We start from the raw sequence: 19,156 nt of genomic DNA, 5'->3' as shown, positions 1-19,156 counted from the left end.
CTCAAAGGGAATCTCTCCACTCATGACAGACCCCCACCTCTCTACCCCTTTCGCTTTCTCTCATGTGACCCCCTTGAGCCAGCCATCTCACCTACCAGGGCACTTTCCCAGCCCCTCTGAGTGGTCAGCCTGGGAGAGTGCAGTGGTGGCCTCTAACTTTCCTCTGAAAGGTCAGAGGTCACTAATAAGGCTGGACACTGGGCTAATTTATTCAGGAATGGCTTCCCCTCAGCAGTTATAGGCTGAGCTGCACTAGCCCAAAGCCCAGTGGGGGGTCTTCCCCTAAGCTCACAGATGTGCTAAGACCAGGGATACACAAAAAGACAGGGATGGGGGATGGATACACACAAACAAACTGCATTATTGTCACTCAAATTGCAGACCCTCAGAGATTTCTTGAGGTTGAGGCTTTTTAAGCTTTGAGTTTAAAGTGGATTTGTTATTCACCATGATCCCCAACAGATGACCTGGGAACGATAATATGGACATTATCAGTATAGGAATGTGGATCGATTTCACTGGTTGTAAAGGTGAACTTTTTCAATGTAGTCCTTTGTAATTATCAAGCAAGATACTGTCTTCCTTCCCTCTCTTTGGGATAAGACCGTCAAACTAATCCTAATGGTTTAGTGTAGGATCTTATATTGAGGCTCTGGTTTAGTGATGCCATATGTCACAGCCAGCCACCTTCACCTAGCTTATTGGGGCCATTATACTCTCCTTACCTAGGAACCGTGCAGTATTGGCATGCTGTTTTAAGTCAAGAGAAAGGTGAATATGACGAGAAGTGAAAACAAGAGGATTCCCCAGTTCTACTGGCTCACATTGAGGCTTGGAGAGTGGAATGTATTTCCCCATTCACTTAAAGACTGCAAAGATTTTTTCCCTATATCCAAAAATGAACACAGTCGGTCTCAGAAAATATATATGATAACTTGATGCCCTACACTAAGATTTACACATGGGCTATGTCCCTGGTTTGTAATTGTTGCATCTGTTATAAGCCTACAAAATGGGATGAACTTATATCAAAGTAAGGAAAACTAAAGAGAATGTATTTCCAATGAAAGAGGCAAAGCTTTGGGCCTAGAATATACCTCTCAGATTTACAAAAATTGTTACAATAAATGATGTTATTATATATTCAGACCTTGAAATATTGGCTAGGCCTACTCAAATCCACACTGCACTGGGGAAAGAGTGTCCTTACAGATCTACTATCTTAATTTGACCATGTTAATCACAGCAGGAAAATAGTCATGCAGCAACAGGAAATGTGAATTACTTTGTGGATTAAAATTAATGGAGATTTTTTTTAGGGTTGATACATTTTTCGTTAGGGCAAATCAAGTCTGATATTTTAAAGTGTGAATTCACACTTTTTAGAAGCCTTTTTAAACCTTGAATAAATTACATTTAGCATTTTCTGCTGCGCAGGAAAATTCTCTGGGACAACAGTGATCAAATGAAGAGGCCTATGTTTTTTCATTTAGTGGTGACTGGTGGTGACGAACTAGGAAGCATCAGCTAGCACTGAAACTTTTGAAATGTCGAAGTTGACTTCATACAATAACAAAACATGTATGAAAGGAGTATCAATCTCTGGAAAAAAAGAATAAAAAACTAGTTAAACTCTCAAGCTATTTCCATGATGTAGTAAACTACAGAAGAAAATGTACAGGTTTATCTGAGAAATATAATCTTTCTTCCCAATACAGATATCTATTCAATGACTTTCATAAAGTGGGTTCATAATGTAGGCCTAATATAGTTTTTCTCTCGAATGAACTGAATGGGTTTAGTTTAGTGAATCAGTGAAGTCCCTGCCTGCATTCCCGATAAGTAAGCATTAATAACGCGTCTTTTCCCTCCCTTCAGCCATAATCTCCAGTGATCTCGCGCCTCCCGCAATAAATTATTCTGACATGGCCGTGAAAAGGCAGCAGCGGGCAGGCCCTTTAAGAGGCAAATGAGCATCGACAGTGAGAAGATGTTCCCAGCAAAGGAAATGTTAACTCACTCCCCTGTAGGAGTGCGATGCGATGGATGAAACCAACTGAGATGTCTTTAAAGGAAAAGGGGAGAAGAGTCCAACCCCGAAGGCGATCACTGTTTAATAATGTATCAGGGAGAAGTAGGCTTTTAACCCGAGCTATGATGGGCCTAAAGCATCTGGAGTGTGGGAAGCGCAAGTAGCATGCCTTTTTGGGCAAGGTTTACCTTCCTCCACACCATGCGATGCATATTCGATAAGGGAAGTGATTCGATATAGCAATGGAACCTAGCAAATCATTTGATCCAGTCGATCTAATTGCCTTTTGAAAGAGATGTTTGGGTCCAAAAATTTGAAGAATAGTAGGCTAGTCAGAATAGTTGCAGGTCTTCTGGGGATCTGGACACTTACTGGTAAGTTTGTTTCAGAATGAGGTCACAATTTTAGACCCATAAGCACAACATTACCCTCGCGCGCTTTGTGGTTCACCTATCAATCACCTGTGTGATACAGCTCTAAATAAATCTTTAGTATGTGTCTTGAAGATTTTCCTGATAACGACTACAATGTCCTTATCAGATAGATGAGGCATAGACTTAAACTACACGAGCATTTATTCAATGTATGGTAATCAAATTGACCTCAAAGTCTTATAGGCTCTACTAATTAATATGTAATTAACATGTTATTAACAGCCAAATCATCTGCCAATAGGTCATTCATTAATATTTTTTTATAAACTAATGAATAAACAAGTTGATATTTGTTAGTGCCTGGCTGCATTGTACGAATACCCCTGGTTTATTCTTGTGAAACAACAGAGAGGAAAGTTCATTTCGTATTGACAATACGTTTACAAGGATAACAGTGTTTTGATTGTAATTGCCCTGGAGAGCCAAAATAGGTCTGTTGTGTCTTTAAAATGTTTACTGGTCCTTCATTCGCAGCTGCTGGCTTGTGTGTGCTATCAGAGCTAGTGCAGATGCATTACTTCTTCAGCACAATGGACATTTATCACCCCGTGGTGTTATTCAAATTCAGTACCAAGCGAAGACCATCCCCACTCCCTCTCGCCGTCCATCTCGGTAACACCGTTATTGTTAGTGAAGCTCAAGAAAAGCCTTTGGATAACAGAATAGCGAGCACGCAGTGCCATTCCCGTGCAGTCGTCATATTAAGTAATAGCCAGTTAAAGGAGCGCCACGAGTTGACTCATATAACCCTTTTTTCGCGTCTTATAATTTTTCTACAAGCTGGAGTATACAAGAAATGCTGCTTGGGGACGGCGGAGGAGCAGGTGCATTCGCGTTTTAACAATTTTCCCTCGGCTTTCTCGCATCAGCAATGTTCTGCTTTGTCGCCTTATACCGTTTTAACATTAATATAAACATTGAGTTTTTTTTGTATGATTGGAAGAATTTGAAGTCGAGTTAAAAATGCTTGTGTTCTGCTCTATAATGGTGTGGAAACTATATGTGCAAGGAGATGCGTCTTACAGGTGCAGATATGTCGAAACGCAGTCGTAATGCAGTTTGAACGACTCGTTTCTTCTGATTCCTATGCTGGTGATTAGAGCAAACCATTTTCATGTTGTCATATTATGGTATTGAATTTAAGAAGTTTTTACAGTGTTTTGATGTTTTCGAAGGGGAAATTGTATAATCGTTGAGGCCTTCGTCGACTTAAACATCTTCTGGTAAATCATGTCATTGGTATAGGCTATCAAAGATCAGAGTATCGAAAATCGTAGATATTATGAATTTGAAATGTGCATGTTTGTTACTAGACCTGCTGACTTATAAAATGTTTAAAGGAGAAAACAAAAGTTTTGCTATATAAGAAAACAATAGTCTACTGCTTTTTAAACGGTATTAGTTTAATTTGCACATATCCAGATTACATTATGTTTCTGTATCCTGCAATTGATGATATTTCATTTTACCAAATAAGATGAGGATCCTTGGTCAGGTACATGATTGGAATGACAATTAGTGATAGTGCCTCCATATTTTCTATAGGTCTATATATTCTACAGATTCAAATATAATTTATATGATGAATTTAAATTGATTAATTGAGAACTGTTTTGAATGATGAGAGCAATTCGTTTTGAGACACACTTTGAGCCCTTGCAGTTGATTGTCCAAACGCAATTCTTGTGAAATTTAAAACACAACCCGAGAATTGTATCTGGACATCTGTTGCTGGGGGTTCCTTTCACATCAGTGTCGTAAATACAAGTTCTTAGTCTTGTAACCATAGTCGTGATATTTCTTTTTGGAAATCTGCCTTAAAGTGTTGATTATTCGATGTATTCATAATACCACCAATTATCCAAAACGGAGTCACTATTGGTCAAAAGCTTTAGACGATTATGTCAACTAAAAGTCATTGTATAGCCTGCAGTATAGCCAACACGTGTACGTTCATTGCATTATAACATTATAAATCAACAATGCTTTATTTAGGACTAAGTAGGCCTACAGTTATTTTGAGAAGAGTTAGGTCCAATCCCCCGAAGAGAAGCTTTCAATGTTTTCCATTTCCCTCTTCCTACTTTCGATTGCCCCTAGGCAAGGATGGGTTTATTGCTGCTCTACTGGTGAGCTTTTGTTGTGGCTCCTAGTGCTGTTTTAGGATTACAATTTGCATAATTCTTAAGGAATGTATCATTTGAATTTTGCTTAACAAACCGTGACCTTTGCAACCTCTTTATAATTTTAAAACATCATTACAAGCCAATTAAGAGGGAATTCGTTTGTACTTATATTTCAAGGTATAGCTAGTTTTACATCATTAATAATACAATTATTCATCTAGGTTTATTCATTTTTTGTTTGTTTTTGTTGATCTTTTTGGAAATATTGTTTATGTGTTGTTGATTTCATACTGCATGTAAGCTTGAGTTGCACATGTGTGATATTGAAATATGATGCTTTAAAAAAATAATAAAATTACAACTTAAACATCATTTAATTATTTCTTGCTTTGACCAGTCATTGGTTTCAACTTAGCATGCAAATGTTTTTGTCACATAGACCTTTCAAATAATTTCTTAATTCAATTATTCCAATATGTTTTTATGGATATGTGTAAACTCTTGTGTTTATGCCATTTAAACTCATCAACTGTATCAGCCCATCATTGATATAAGTGTTGGTAATGTGTCAGACTGGTCAATGCTTTGAAAAACATTCTTGCCTATTGTTTGCCATTCTTCTTTGGACATTTCCCTTTCAACCACTCATCTCTATACCATCTCATGATAAGGTCATATAGGAAGTTATGAATAACTGCATTATTAGTATGAACAGAAATAAAGTACTAAATATGAACTAAAACCATGAAAATGTAATATTGTTGCTCTAATCAGAGATGCCAGTATGGAATTCGTCCCAGGTCTCCAGTGTGGGATAAACAGACATGCTTTTGCCATCCTCGCCTGGTGATATATTAGTTTTTTTACATCACAATATCAACACAGTTTTGGTAACTACTGCTCTCAGTAATTCATTCATCAAACTCGTCTCTTGTTTCTCTAGTAAGCATGGAACGCAAATATGAGAATCTATTGGAAATGTGTCTCAGGTAAATGGGTGTGATTCAGCAAGGATATTTCTTTATTCAGTTTATACATAATAAAAAAAGTGTGGTCCTCTCACTCCCACCCAACACGCAAGCCTAAACACCTTCCACCAGCAGCCTCAAATCTGAATCTTTTAAAACAGAGAGGATGACATAGAAACATTAAAGTACATATTTTGACACATTATTATTATCATTATTTACCTGTATTTAACTAGGAAAGTCAGTTAAGAAGAAATTCTTATTTACATTGACGGCCTACATGGCCAAACCCAGACGACGCTGAGCCAATTGTGCGCCTCCCTATGGGACTCCTAATCACAGCCGGTAGTGATGCAGCCTGGATTCGAACCAGGGTGTCTGTAGTGACACCTCAAGCACTGAGATGCAGTGCCTTAGACCGCTGCGCACTCGGGAGCCCAGTTAATGATATTGCACAGGCATTCTTAGTGATCAGTGTGTATTGATAAGAAATGGATTGATAATAGTCAATTAGTCTTTATGAGATCATGTAATGACTGGGATTATTATCTGATATACTGTACACTATTAGCATGTCTTTTGATGTGATGTATTTTATCTACAGTTCAACAGCAGTGTGTTTCGGATGTCTGAACCCAGCCCTCTCTGTTGAACACGTTCTTGTAATGATAGAAATACACTTCAACATGAAACAGCTGCAAACTGCTCTGATTAAACGAGTCTTTCAACACCTTTATCAATATCCAACTAGGGTTTATATGCCAGAAAACAGCCCTAATTTGACTTTGTATTCCGTAATCCGGTAGTACATTTAGAGGACGACGTACATGGACAGGAAGTGTATTATTGTGAATGAAAATAAGATGATAAAAGATAAGGTTGGATGTGTTATTTATCTTTATCACAGTTTTACTGCTTTAAACCATGACCTCCATTGCTGGATCACCATGTTCCATATACATTCAACACACACAGCTGATACTATAGCAGCCTTCATTGTGATCAGGGTCAGTCGCTTCTTTCCTTCCTTCCTCATGTCCCTTGGACACCCCAGTCACGTGACCAGGCTTCTGTGTCTTTGCGATGAGTGACACAACACCACTGTGTAAGAGCAGGGGATGGCGGAGAGGCGGAGGAGCATCACAGGGCTGCTGAGCTGACGTTACAGCCGAATAGCATTATCCACTGTCTGGTCACATAGACTTATTCCTGTGCTGGGTATGGTACAGCACGCCAGGGATAACCTGAAACCCCTCCAGGCTGTTCTTAGATCCTCAGTTATACTTCACATAGATAGTGATACAGTAACATATCTTGAGAGAGACCACCTGGTAATAACACTATGTGTGTGTACATTCCCCCTCTGCCTGTTGTCTTCATATATCCCTTTACATCCTAACGTAGTCTGAGTTGCATACCACCACAGCTACCTAGTGATGGCAGAGCTGAGGGAGACAGGGACTGCAGATATCCATATGATGATGTACCACCCCCTTCCTCCTCACCATCCCCCCCCGGATATGTCATCACTAGCCGCCTATGCCGGATCCAGCCAGTTTTCTCTGTGGTGGTACGCTGTTGTTGTCAAACAGAGAAATGATAAAGAAGTCTTTAGTAAGCTTGCCTTGCATGTGGTTTGTAATATGCACCTATTGTATGCATGTGTGGTTGTGTCCATCCATATACATGTGTCATTGTGCGGTGCAGCTGTGCAGGCAAGCACCACTAGCCCTTTCTTGGTCTTCCGTCCGTGGCAGCAGGCAGGCGTGTGAGTCTGAGTGAGAGATGTCTGAGATGTCTGGAGCCATCACTGAGGCTGACTGACCACTCACAGAGCCAGAGCACTCTCAGTGTCCCCTTCATCCCCTTTGTCCTCACCACCTCCATCACCACCCTTTGGTACCAAAGAGGAACCCTGCTTTGTTGTCTCTGAGAACAGTGACTCTCTACTCTCCCTGTCGCTTTCTCTCTCTTCACACTCCACCATTGTTCCACCTGTCCATGGAGTCACAGTTACAGACATACTCTGTTTATAGTACAGCTCTGACTGTATAGGAGAGGGATGACATCATTGATTAGAGACAATAACAGCCATGATGCTCTTTTTTTTGTTGTTGAGCGAAACCATTTGCCCAACCAGAGGGAGAGATTTTATATTGAGGGACAGAAAGTGAAGCAATCAGTTTTTATTGCCTGTGTCATCATCAATATCCCATCTAATCTTCAGAATTGTTTCAATATTATTACTAAAGGACATTGTAAATACTACAATGAACTTTAGTCAACATGCATAACACCTTTAACACTTTAGCAGAGAGGATTTAAACCCTAAAGTATGATGCAGATGTTTCTACTTTGGGTGGCATTAGTCCACAGACATGGCAGGTCCATAGTTGCACGTTCCTTGCAGCATTACCATGACGTGTCGGTGGGAATGGAGTCATTCATCAATCAACAGTGTTGGGAAAGTGACCATGTCAAAGGACAGGGTAGTGTTTGAGCAGCAGCAGGCCTATAGAGATCAGATGGGATGGTGTGTGGTGCGGTGGGGGGTTTGGGAAGGCTGGTTTGTGTGGAGAAAGAGGGGGTGAGGGGTTTGTGTTGTCATTAATCATTCCAAGTTTGAAGAGAATGAGAGGCATCGTGATATTATTCCTCTTCACTCCTCCTCATCCCTAAACCCACCAGGCCTGAGGCCCTCACACCCCATCTGACCACATAGAGGCCAAGGTCAGCCCCCCCTGCCCCCCCATCACCCCCTTTTACCCTGCGCCCCACATTCCCCCCACCGCTCCCCCTTTGTCCACCTGTTGTCGTGGAGACTATAACCACAGAGACCACGCCTTTGTTGTGTGCGAGGGTTTTTGTTGAGGTCAGAACAGAAGATAAAATAACATATAAACCCACTCTACACTGACCAAGACATGACACCATGGTGGCCGTTCCACCACCCTCCTTCTCCTCCTCCTCCCTTGCACTCGCTTGCAACATGCACCCACACAGGAAAAATCTGTGAGACATTTTCTATCAACAAGGTGAGCAGGATATTTCGACACTAACTTTTACTCCCAAATGAAGTCTATCAACAGAAAAAACAGTCACTGTATCATGATTGAATAGCTAAATTAGTAATTGGGTCGGAAGTCACAACAGTATCATCCCAATAGTTTCAAATAAGGCCAATAGGATTTTTTAAATGACATGTTTTTATTTATTTAACTAGGCAAGTCAGTTAAAGAACAAATTCTTATTTACAATGACGGCCTACACCTGCCAAACCCAGACAATGCTGGGCTAATTTTGCTCCACCTATGGGACTCCCAACCCCAGCCGATTGTGATACAGACTGGATTCAAACCAGGGTGTCTGCAGTGACGCCTCTAGCACTGAGATGCAGTGCCTTAGACCACTGAGCCACTCGGGATCATGTTACACTCACACTCCATTGGTTTCAATGGTAGTGATATAGCAAGTGTCCATGAAAACCAAACCAAACCAAATGCTTGTCCTGTGTCTTGTCTTTGCTGCCTCTGCAATGTCTTGCTAGGAAGCTTAGAGGAATGCAGGCAAGAGTTTGGTTGGCCAATCGTCCCAAATGATTGCACACAAAAAAAGGATTTAACTCTTTGTCGCAATTGTCCCTCCACTCTGGCCCACCCTCCTACCCACTGCATCCCTCTCCTCCCTTCCCCAACCCCTACCTTTCCTCTGACCCCGGCCGTGTGGATAAAAGACCCATCAGAAGTATCGCTGGCCACATTTACAAGTGAAAGAGGGACTATAATGGAGCGGTTAGGGGAAGAATAAGGAGACAGAGGGGCACTCACAGATGTGGTGGAGGAGGAGGGGGAGAAGAGGGGTTGGGGCGGCCCATTGTTGCCCAAGGAAGGGGGGGGGGGGGTGAGGGAGGTGGTACAGTGCCTTTTTAAACCCGATTTGTGATGGAGGAGCGGAAGGGAGAGATAGCCATACAGAGGGTCTGGATAAAGGCTGGGACCCAGGCTGGTCCAGCTGTCCTAGGGGGAGCGTGTGAACGCAGGCCCTAACATGCCCAGAGGTCAGGCCAGGAGTGTTGGAGAGGGATGGGGGACGGGGGGACTGGTCATCCTGGAATTATCTGTGCGTCTTTTTGTCCAGGGATGGTGATACAGAAAAGCCTTTCCTTTACTCCAGCTGGGGTGAAGAGGCCACTCAGAGCAGTCACCCTTTAGGCCCCTCATCTTCATCACTGACAGGGGGCTGGGGGTGGAGAGGGTAATGAAGTCATCACAGTAGGGCCGGGTGGAGAGAAGTGGCATATATGTGTGAGGAAGTCTGAAGAGTCTTAAGACAAGGGTCTCCAAATGTTGTAAGTAGAAACAAGTTGCTGGTTTTAGTGGCGAAGAGTTGAGCTCGACGAGAGAAACTCTAGTCGAGTCTAGTGGCAGTGCTTGTATTCTTCTCTGGCCTTTCTCATTCACACCACGCACGCACACACACACACACACACACACACACACACACACACACACACACACACACACACACACACACACACGCACACAAACATAAACACAAACCCCAACAGAACCTTTGACACCTGTTAATTTCCTGTAGACAACCCATTCATTTCCTGTTCTTTTTGATTCATTAGATAAAGGTGACCAGCAGCACTGTGCTCTCTCTTGCCTGAGGACCAGTCTATTTCTGCTCTCTTGCCAGCTCCTTATGGAATTATCATGTCATGTTTGGCATGACATAAGGAGTTGGCAAGAGAGTTGAAACAGACTGGCTCTCAGGCTATGCGCTCTCACTCTCATTCATTCTCTACACAGTGGGGGAATGAAGGGTCGTTTTTAAAGACTATAATTTCTTGATATCAGTTTCCAAGAACATGTATTTCTGTATAACAGCCTTTAACTCAAATATACTCAGTGCTACATTATCCTCAAGAAGTGATCTACAAACCGGGGACCTGAATCAGTCAGAACCCTTTTGATTACATGGAGAGAATCTTTTCGAAAACATATATATTTTTTAAAGCAACGAGATGTTCATACAACAGAGATGAAGACCACAAGCGCTAGCTTGGCATTCTAGTGTGGGTATACTGTAATAAGGCATCCAATGTGGGTCCCAGTCTAATGTGGTGTAAGGAGGGAGGATATTGGGAAACATGTCAAATAACCCCAATGCATTCTGAGCAAACAGTGTTAGGGTTCAGACACACCAATAGTGTTTGCTGCCCGAGAGAACTTAGCACCTCTGAACTGTGCCGGTGTTGTGCCGAAAATCTCCCCCCTGCCAGAACCCCCCCCATCCATTTCAGTTAAGAACACATTTTATTTTATTTTTTTACCATAACGGCCTAGGAACAGTGGGTTAACTGCCTTGTTCAGGGGCACAACAACAGATGTTTACCTTGTCAGCTCAGGGATTTGATCTAGCAACCTTCCAATAACTGGCCCAACGCTCTAATCACTAGGTTACCTGCCGCTCCAGTTGCTTGCTAGTTGAGATTTCTGCTCTTCACTCCTTTGTCAGTTTATCCTACATTTCACTGATCTTAGTAGCGGAAAGCATTATTATTTGTCCTTCAAGGCAGCTGTCAATGATCATGTTAGGCTGTGTTTCATTAAAAAAAAATCTTATCGCTGGGGAGGCCTAGTAATGTCTGCAGTAATGTCTGCAGTTTGGCTATTTGTTTCAAGTGTATTAGTCTATAAATAAATCTCTTTGACAAAATGTGCCATCTCTCCCATGTCCTATCAGACTAATAGTTGCTCTGAAATGTTTATTGCCTATATTTTACTCCCTCCTCTATGTTTCATATAACGCACATGCATTAATGATTCATTTCGCTTGCCACAGAAAGTCTTTGACTCTAGAGTCAATACTTTCAAATACTTTTGACTCTAGAGTCAATACTTTATGTGGCACACATCAGAGTCAAGTACTTTATATAGAACCAACCGACATTTTTAAACAGAGGGAGTAAAATGTAGGCAAATAATAAACATTTCAGAACAACTACTAGTCGAATAAGACATGGGAGAGATGACGAATTTTGGCAAATAGATTTATTTATAGACTAATACACTTGAAACAAATAGCCAAACCGAAAACTGCAGACATTACTAGTGCTTCCCCCGCGATCAAACCGAAATTATGAAACGCAGCCTAACGTGATAATTGACAGCTGCCTTGAAGGACACAAATAGTAATGCTTTCTGCTGCTAAAATCGGTGAAATGTAGGCTAAACTAACAACGGAGTGAAGAGCAGAAATCTCAACTAGCAAGCAAGTCGCAGCAATGAAGAAAGAATGAATGAAGGGAGGGGGGATTCTGGCAGGGGGAGATTTTGGGCACAACACCGGCCGTAATTTGCGAACGGAGTGCGCATCGATTTTACATGTAGTGTTGAACGATCGGCAGACGAATGCTAGATCCACACACCGTGCAATGTGTGCAAGCCTTTAGAACGCGACATGACATGTCAGCAAGTCAGTTTATATTTGCAATGGGGTAGTATTCATAAAGTGTCTTCAGATCTAGGTTCAGGTTGCCCCCGTACATATAATCTTATTCATTATGAACCAAAAGGCAAAACTGCTCCTAGATAAGCACTCCTGCTCTGAGACTCACTGTGAATACTGGACCTGGTCTCGTCATAACATCCTGGAACCGTGTCCAGAAACGCATCTTACTTAGTTGATAAAGCCAGTGTCATGGTTAATGGAACGAATGAACGTTTATTGGGATGAGTTTTGTCCTGGAGGCAGAGCTGAGCAATTCCTGTTAGATGGGCCAGCTGCAAAGTCAAACTTGGCTTTATTGTAAAAATTAATGAAAACAGAAATGAGCTTTTCGGTATTAAGCTTACAGTTAGGCATTAGGGTTAGCAGTGTGGTTAAGGTTATGTTAAAAATCAGATTTTATGACTTTGTGGCTGTGCCAGCTAGTGACCACTCTGCACAGCTGCCTTCAGAACAAGATTCATGACGAAAAACGCTAGCCTGCGAAAATTGGAGGAGAACAATTTAGAATCCCACCCATAATCTAATCAAATATGTAAGAGACAAACGTTGAGGCTGGTTGACACAAGACACTAATTTGATCAAAGTTTCTCCCAAAAAGACCACAACAACAAAATAATTTTCTAACGCATATAGGTGCTCTTTTATTTATTAAAATGCTGACACGTCTCGACCTCAATCGGTCTTTGTCAATACTTGCTTTCTGGTCCTTGTCAAAACTTGCATTTTCGCATTTCTGGACATGTGTGTATTTTGGAGCATAATTTCCATGTAGGATTAGACAAACAGTATTTTATTTAAAAATGTGCCTGTCACAAATATCCAGATAGAAAGCTTATTTTTGACAAATGTTGGTTTAACAGTCAAAATCTATTTATGAAACGCAGCCTAACGTGATAATTGACAGCTGCCTAATGTTGGTGTAAAGCCTTCTCTGGAGGGAAAAAAATGGATGAAAGCAAAAATAAACTTAGGCTATTAACTTAGACAAATGTATTTGGTGGACCCTCAAAAACTAAAACTTGAAACAGTTTCATTTCCTGATAAATATACAGAGAAGACAGGGTTATGATGTGTTCAGTTTTGTTCTTAATACAGTAAAAATGATATAATCAATAGTTCAAGTATAAAAATGGCAATGCTTTGACTATCCCACTTCAACTAGCAAACAATTATTGATGACCTACACACTACACAGCCTGCTGTTCAGAGATTACTATGAAAGGACAGACTCCCTCTATCCAATAATAGTCTTGTAATTAAATAACACATTGCTAGATATACAATACATGTATGGATATCATCATTTATAAACCAACTTCTCGTTCATCTTTGTTTCTCTTTTCATCATCAAATAATTAAACATATTCTTAAAAAACATAGTAATTTAAATAATAACAATGAATCTTAAATAATTCAAAAGCACCAACTCTTGTCCGGGGGTGTCCTCGGATGGGTCCACAGTGTCTCCTGACCCCTCCTGTCTCAGCCTCCAGTATTTATGCTGCAGTAGTTTATGTGTCGGGGGGCTAGGGTCAGTTTGTTATATCTGGAGTACTTCTCCTGTCCTATTCGGTGTCCTGTGTGAATCTAAGTGTGCGTTCTCTAATTCTCTCCTTCTCTCTCTCGGAGGACCTGAACCCTAGGACCATGCCCCAGGATTACCTGACATGATGACTCCTTGCTGTCCCCAGTCCACCTGGCCGTGCTGCTGCTCCAGTTTCAACTGTTCTGCCTTCTTATTATTCGAACATGCTGATCATTTATGAACATTTGAACATCTTGGCCATGTTCTGTTATAATCTCCACCCAGCACAGCCAGAAGAGGACTGGCCACTCCACATATGCTCTCTCTAATTCTCTCTTTTTTTCTCTCTCTCGGAGGACCTGAGCCCTAGGACCATGCCCCAGGACTACCTGACATGATGACTCCTTGCTGTCCCCAGTCCATCTGACCGTGCTGCTGCTCCAGTTTCAACTGTTCTGCCTTATTATTATATGACCATGCTGGTCATTTATGAACATTTGAACATCTTGGCCAATAATCTCCACCCGGCACAGCCAGAAGAGGACTGGCCACCCCACATAGCCTGGTTCCTCTCTAGGTTTCTTCCTAGGTTTTGGCCTTTCTAGGGAGTTTTTCCTAGCCACCGTGCTTCTACACCTGCATTGCTTGCTGTTTGGGGTTTTAGGCTGGGTTTCTGTACAGCACTTTGAGATATCAGCTGATGTACGAAGGGCTATATAAATCCATTTGATTTGATTTGATTTGAGATGCATTCGTCCTCTTGGCTATTCAAAGAGCCTTTACTGCTACATTCTGGCAAGAGAAGCAGACTGTCGCTCTGCTTCTACTGGTTGTGGTCCTCTCATCACGATAAGGCTTGATCATTTGCCTTTCAAGCAATAACAGACTCTGTTTCAATTTAACAAAACCTGGTCGTTAATGAAATGATACATCCTCTGCAATGCTTACATTAACATTACCTCTGACTTTCCCCTTAAAAGATGGCCTGACTTTTGGTCAGCATTACACTTCTCTATTGAAGGAAGAGCACCACATTGAATGGTCTTAGATCACTGTTCCATTTTGACAAGATGTAGTGACCAGTCTCCTTTCAGCCTGGGTTTAGCTAATAGCAATAATCAACATTCTGAAACCATGTTGCGTTACCCAACGGCCACACTCTGAACTCAATAATGCAATTTGCTGTTAAAAGCAAAGGTTGATTTGGATTGGAGATAGAGGCGGGCTCTCGGTTCCTGAGCACAATGAGGGGATGGACACTCCAGGAAATCTTTCCCACAGTTTTTTAACAGAATCCTGGCCAAGGTTATGCACATTGTTCAAGGGGATACCTCACTAGAGATGCACTGTTAACTCTGACCTTAAGTGCTCAGTGCAGATTGCCTTAAAGGTCCTGTTTGTATCTTCTCCTCTCTTTGTAGTGTGGATATAGAGATGATCATCAGTCAGAAGCACAGTTTACCATCTGATCAAATCCAACCCAATCAATCAGTCTTTGAGGTTCAATTCAATCCTTCATCTTCTTCTAGTTGGCCACAATTCTAATTTGAGTAATTAAAATGGCTTTCAGCTTATCTCATAGGAAGAGGTTGACTTTGGCTGGCAGACTTGAAGCCGGTGCAACAAAAGTGTTGTCCCTGCTCGGGCATGTAGACAATGGCTCCCCCTACTGCCTCCACAACGTCAGTGCGCTGGCACTCACTCCACTGGCAGAGCTCCCTGTGGGCACAGCGCGCCGGCTCAGGAACAACTTCTCCTGGATGATACTGGAATGGAATAATCAATCTCTGGGAGAAGGGCAGGACTGGTTAGAACTGTTAAACATTAGAACGGTTGGATTCTAAGTGAAGGGGCTGTTGATTGCTAAGTGAATTAGGTTCTTACTTCTGCTGTTGTTGAACATGGCCTGTGAGATGGTGTCCTTCAGATCCACCAGTCTGATCTCCTTGCTCTCCCTGCCAGCCTGCCGAGTCTCCAGGGCCTCGTGGTTAATCATCTCCTAACCCAATGGTGCTTCAACCACAAAATATAGCCAGAGTCAAAGCTGTTGGCTTTGAGTAAAGCCAGTGTGTCTATGTATGCGGATGACTCAACACTATACACATCAGCTACTACAGCGACTGAAATGACTGCAAAACTTAAAGAGCTGCAGTTAATTTCAGAATGGGTGGCAAGGAATGAGTTAGTCTTAAATATTTCAAAAACTAAAAGCATTGTATTTGGGACAAATCTTTCACTAAACCATAAACCTCAACTAAATCTTGTAATGAATAATGTGGAAATTGAGCAAGTTGAGGTGACTAAACTGCTTGGAGTAACCCTGGATTGTACACTGTCATGGTCTAACATATTTATACAACAGTTGCCAAGATGGGGAGAATAAAGCGTTTTTCTGCCTTAACAGCACTTTCAACAAGGTATGTCCCACAGGCCCTAGTTCTATGCACCTGGACTACTGTTCAGTCGTGTAGTCAGGTGCCACAGAAGGACTTAGGAAAATTGCAATTGTCTCAGAACAGGGCAGCACGGCTATCCCTTAGTTATACACAGAGAGCTAACATGAATAATATGCATGTCAATCTCTCCTGGCTCAAAGTGGAGGAGAGATTGACTTCATCACTACTTGTATTTATGAGAGGTATTGACATGTTGAATGCACAAAGCTGTCTGTTTGAACTACTGGCACACAGCTCAGACACCCATACATACCCCACAAGACATGTCAGTAGAGGTCTCTTCATAGTCCCCAAGTCCAGAACAGACTATCGGAGGCACACAGTACTATATGGAGCTCTATTCCACATCAAGTAACTCATGCAAACAGTAATATTAGACTCAAAATGCAATACAAATACACACACTATTAAGCACTTCCATTTCAGAACCACAGTGAATGCTAACTCATAACCTCATAGCAGGGGCTTTGTGATACAAATATTTTTTTTACAAATAGTCCATGATATGCCCCTGTAGTTTAAAAAAAAAAAAACAGAAGCCATCACACAGAATCACCCTCTCAAGGCACAAAATTAACTCTACTAGACTGAGCGGCAGTAGTATTTCACTGGACAATAACAAGGAATACAGTACAGGGGATCTACTAAAAAGCACATTGATATTTCAACATCCAAGCCTTGAAAAAAAGGATATCTAGTACAAGTAAGACAGAGCCACAGGTCAGCCAGAAGATGATGAAGAACCAATTACTGGCAGGCCATCTGCATAAGCTACCCGACCAGACATGAACTAGGACTACAGTCACAGGAACACTACATGGGATCTACTGAAAAGCACAATGATAGTTCAACGTCCAAGCCTTCAAATGTTACAGTAACAGTGAGATAAATATTCAGAAAACAGCTTTATCTTCATCAGCCAGCCCACTACCTGATGTTGCGTTTATATATTTTTGTTCAGTATACATGTAAAGTATTGGTCCCATGTTTCATGAGCTGAAATAAATGATCCCAGAAATGTTCCATACGCACAAAAAGTTTATTTCTCTAATATTTTGGCCACAAATTTGTTAACATCTCTGTTAGTGTGTCACGTATTCCCCTGGTACTGCTGCTCATTCCGTTCACCAGCTCTGGAGTTCTACGTCACCAGCCTTCTAGGTGTCACTGAATTGGATTAATTACCACCAACCCCAGACTGTCTTGTCTCATTACGCACACCTGGTTCCCATTCCCCCTGATTAGTATGTGTATATATGTGCCCTCTGTTCCCCATTGTCCTTGTTGATTATTGTTCCATGTCTGTTGGTCTTGTGAGTACCTGTGCTCTGTTGCGTCGGCTTACGTGTTAGTGTGCACTTGTTATTACGGGTCTCGTCCAGTGTATTGTTATTATGGGTCTCATCCCGTGTATTTATTAGAGGTTTACACCTCGCTCTTTGTTTGGATTACAGCCCTGTGTTATATACAGTGGGGAGAACAAGTATTTGATACACTGCCGATTTGGCAGATTTTCCTACTTACAAAGCATGTAGAGGTCTGTAATTTTTGTCATAGGTACACTTCAAAAATCCAGAAAATCACATTGTATGATTTATTAAGTAATTAATTTGCATTTTATTGCATGACATAAGTATTTGATCACCGACCAACCAGAAAGAATTCCATCTCTCACAGACCTGTTAGTTTTTCTTTAAGAAGCCCTCCTGTTCTCCACTCATTACCTGTATTAACTGCACCTGTTTGAAATCGTTACCTGTATAAAAGACACCTGTCCACACATTCAATCAAACAGACTCCAACCTCTCCACAATGGCCAAGACCAGAAAGCTGTGCAAGGACATCAGGGCTAAAATTGTAGACCTGCACAAGGCTGGTATGGGCTACAGGACAATAGGCAAGCAGCTTGGTGAGAAGGCAACAACTGTTGGCACAATTATTAGAAAATGGAAGAAGTTCAAGATGACGGTCAATCACCCTCTGTTTGGGGCTCCATGCAAGATCTCACCTCGTGGGGCATCAATGATCATGAGGAAGGTGAGGGATCAGCCCAGAACTACACGGCAGGACCTGGTCAATGACCTGAAGAGAGCTGGGACCACAGACTACGGATTAAAACCCTGCAGCGCACGCAAGGTCCCCCTGCTCAAGCCAGCGCATGTCCAGGCCCGTCTGAAGTTTGCCAAAGACCATCTGGATGTTCCAGAGGAGGAATGGGAGAAGGTCATGTGGTCTGATGAGACAAAAATAGAGCTTTTTGGTCTAAACTCCACTCGCCGTGTTTGGAGGAAGAAGGATGAGTACAACCCCAAGAACAACATCCCAACCGTGAAGCATGGAGGTGGAAACATCATTCTTTAGGGATGCTTTTCTGCAAAGGGGACAGGACGACTGCACCGTATTGAGGGGAGGATGGATGGGGCCTTGTATCGTGAGATCTTGGCCAACAACCTCCTTCCCTCAGTAAGAGCATTGAAGATGGGTCATGGCTGGGTCTTCCAGCATGACAACGACCCGAAACACACAGCCAGGGCAACTAAGGAGTGGCTCCGTAAGAAGCATCTCAAGGTCCTGTAGTGGCCTAGCCAGTCTCCAGACCTGAACCCAATAGAACATCTTTGAAGGGAGCTGAAAGTCCGTATTGCCCAGCAACACCCACGAAACCTGAAGGATCTGGAGAAGGTCTGTATGGAGGAGTGGGCCAAAATCCCTGCTGCAGTGTGTGCAAACCTGGTCAAGAACTACAGGAAACGTATGATCTCTGTAATTGCAAACAAAGGTTTCTGTACCAAATATGAAGTTCTGCTTTTCTGATGTATCAAATACTTATGTCATGCAATAAAATGCAAATTAATTACTTAAAAATCATACAATGTGATTTTCTGGATTTTTGTTTTAGATTCTGTCTCTCACAGTTGAAGTGTACCTATGATAAAAATGACAGACCTCTACATGCTTTGTAAGTAGGAAACACTGCCGATTTTGCAGGTTATCAAATACTTGTTCTTCCCACTGTATCGATGTGTTTGTTTTGGGCTTCGTCCCCGTCATGTTCATGACGTACTCTATTTTGGAGTAGAGGAAAAAAAGAAAGAT

Source organism: Oncorhynchus kisutch, linkage group LG8, assembly GCF_002021735.2.
Source record: "Oncorhynchus kisutch isolate 150728-3 linkage group LG8, Okis_V2, whole genome shotgun sequence".
In the NCBI taxonomy this organism is placed as follows: Eukaryota; Metazoa; Chordata; class Actinopteri; order Salmoniformes; family Salmonidae; genus Oncorhynchus; species Oncorhynchus kisutch.
Note: the sequence above shows the minus strand (reverse complement) of the source record.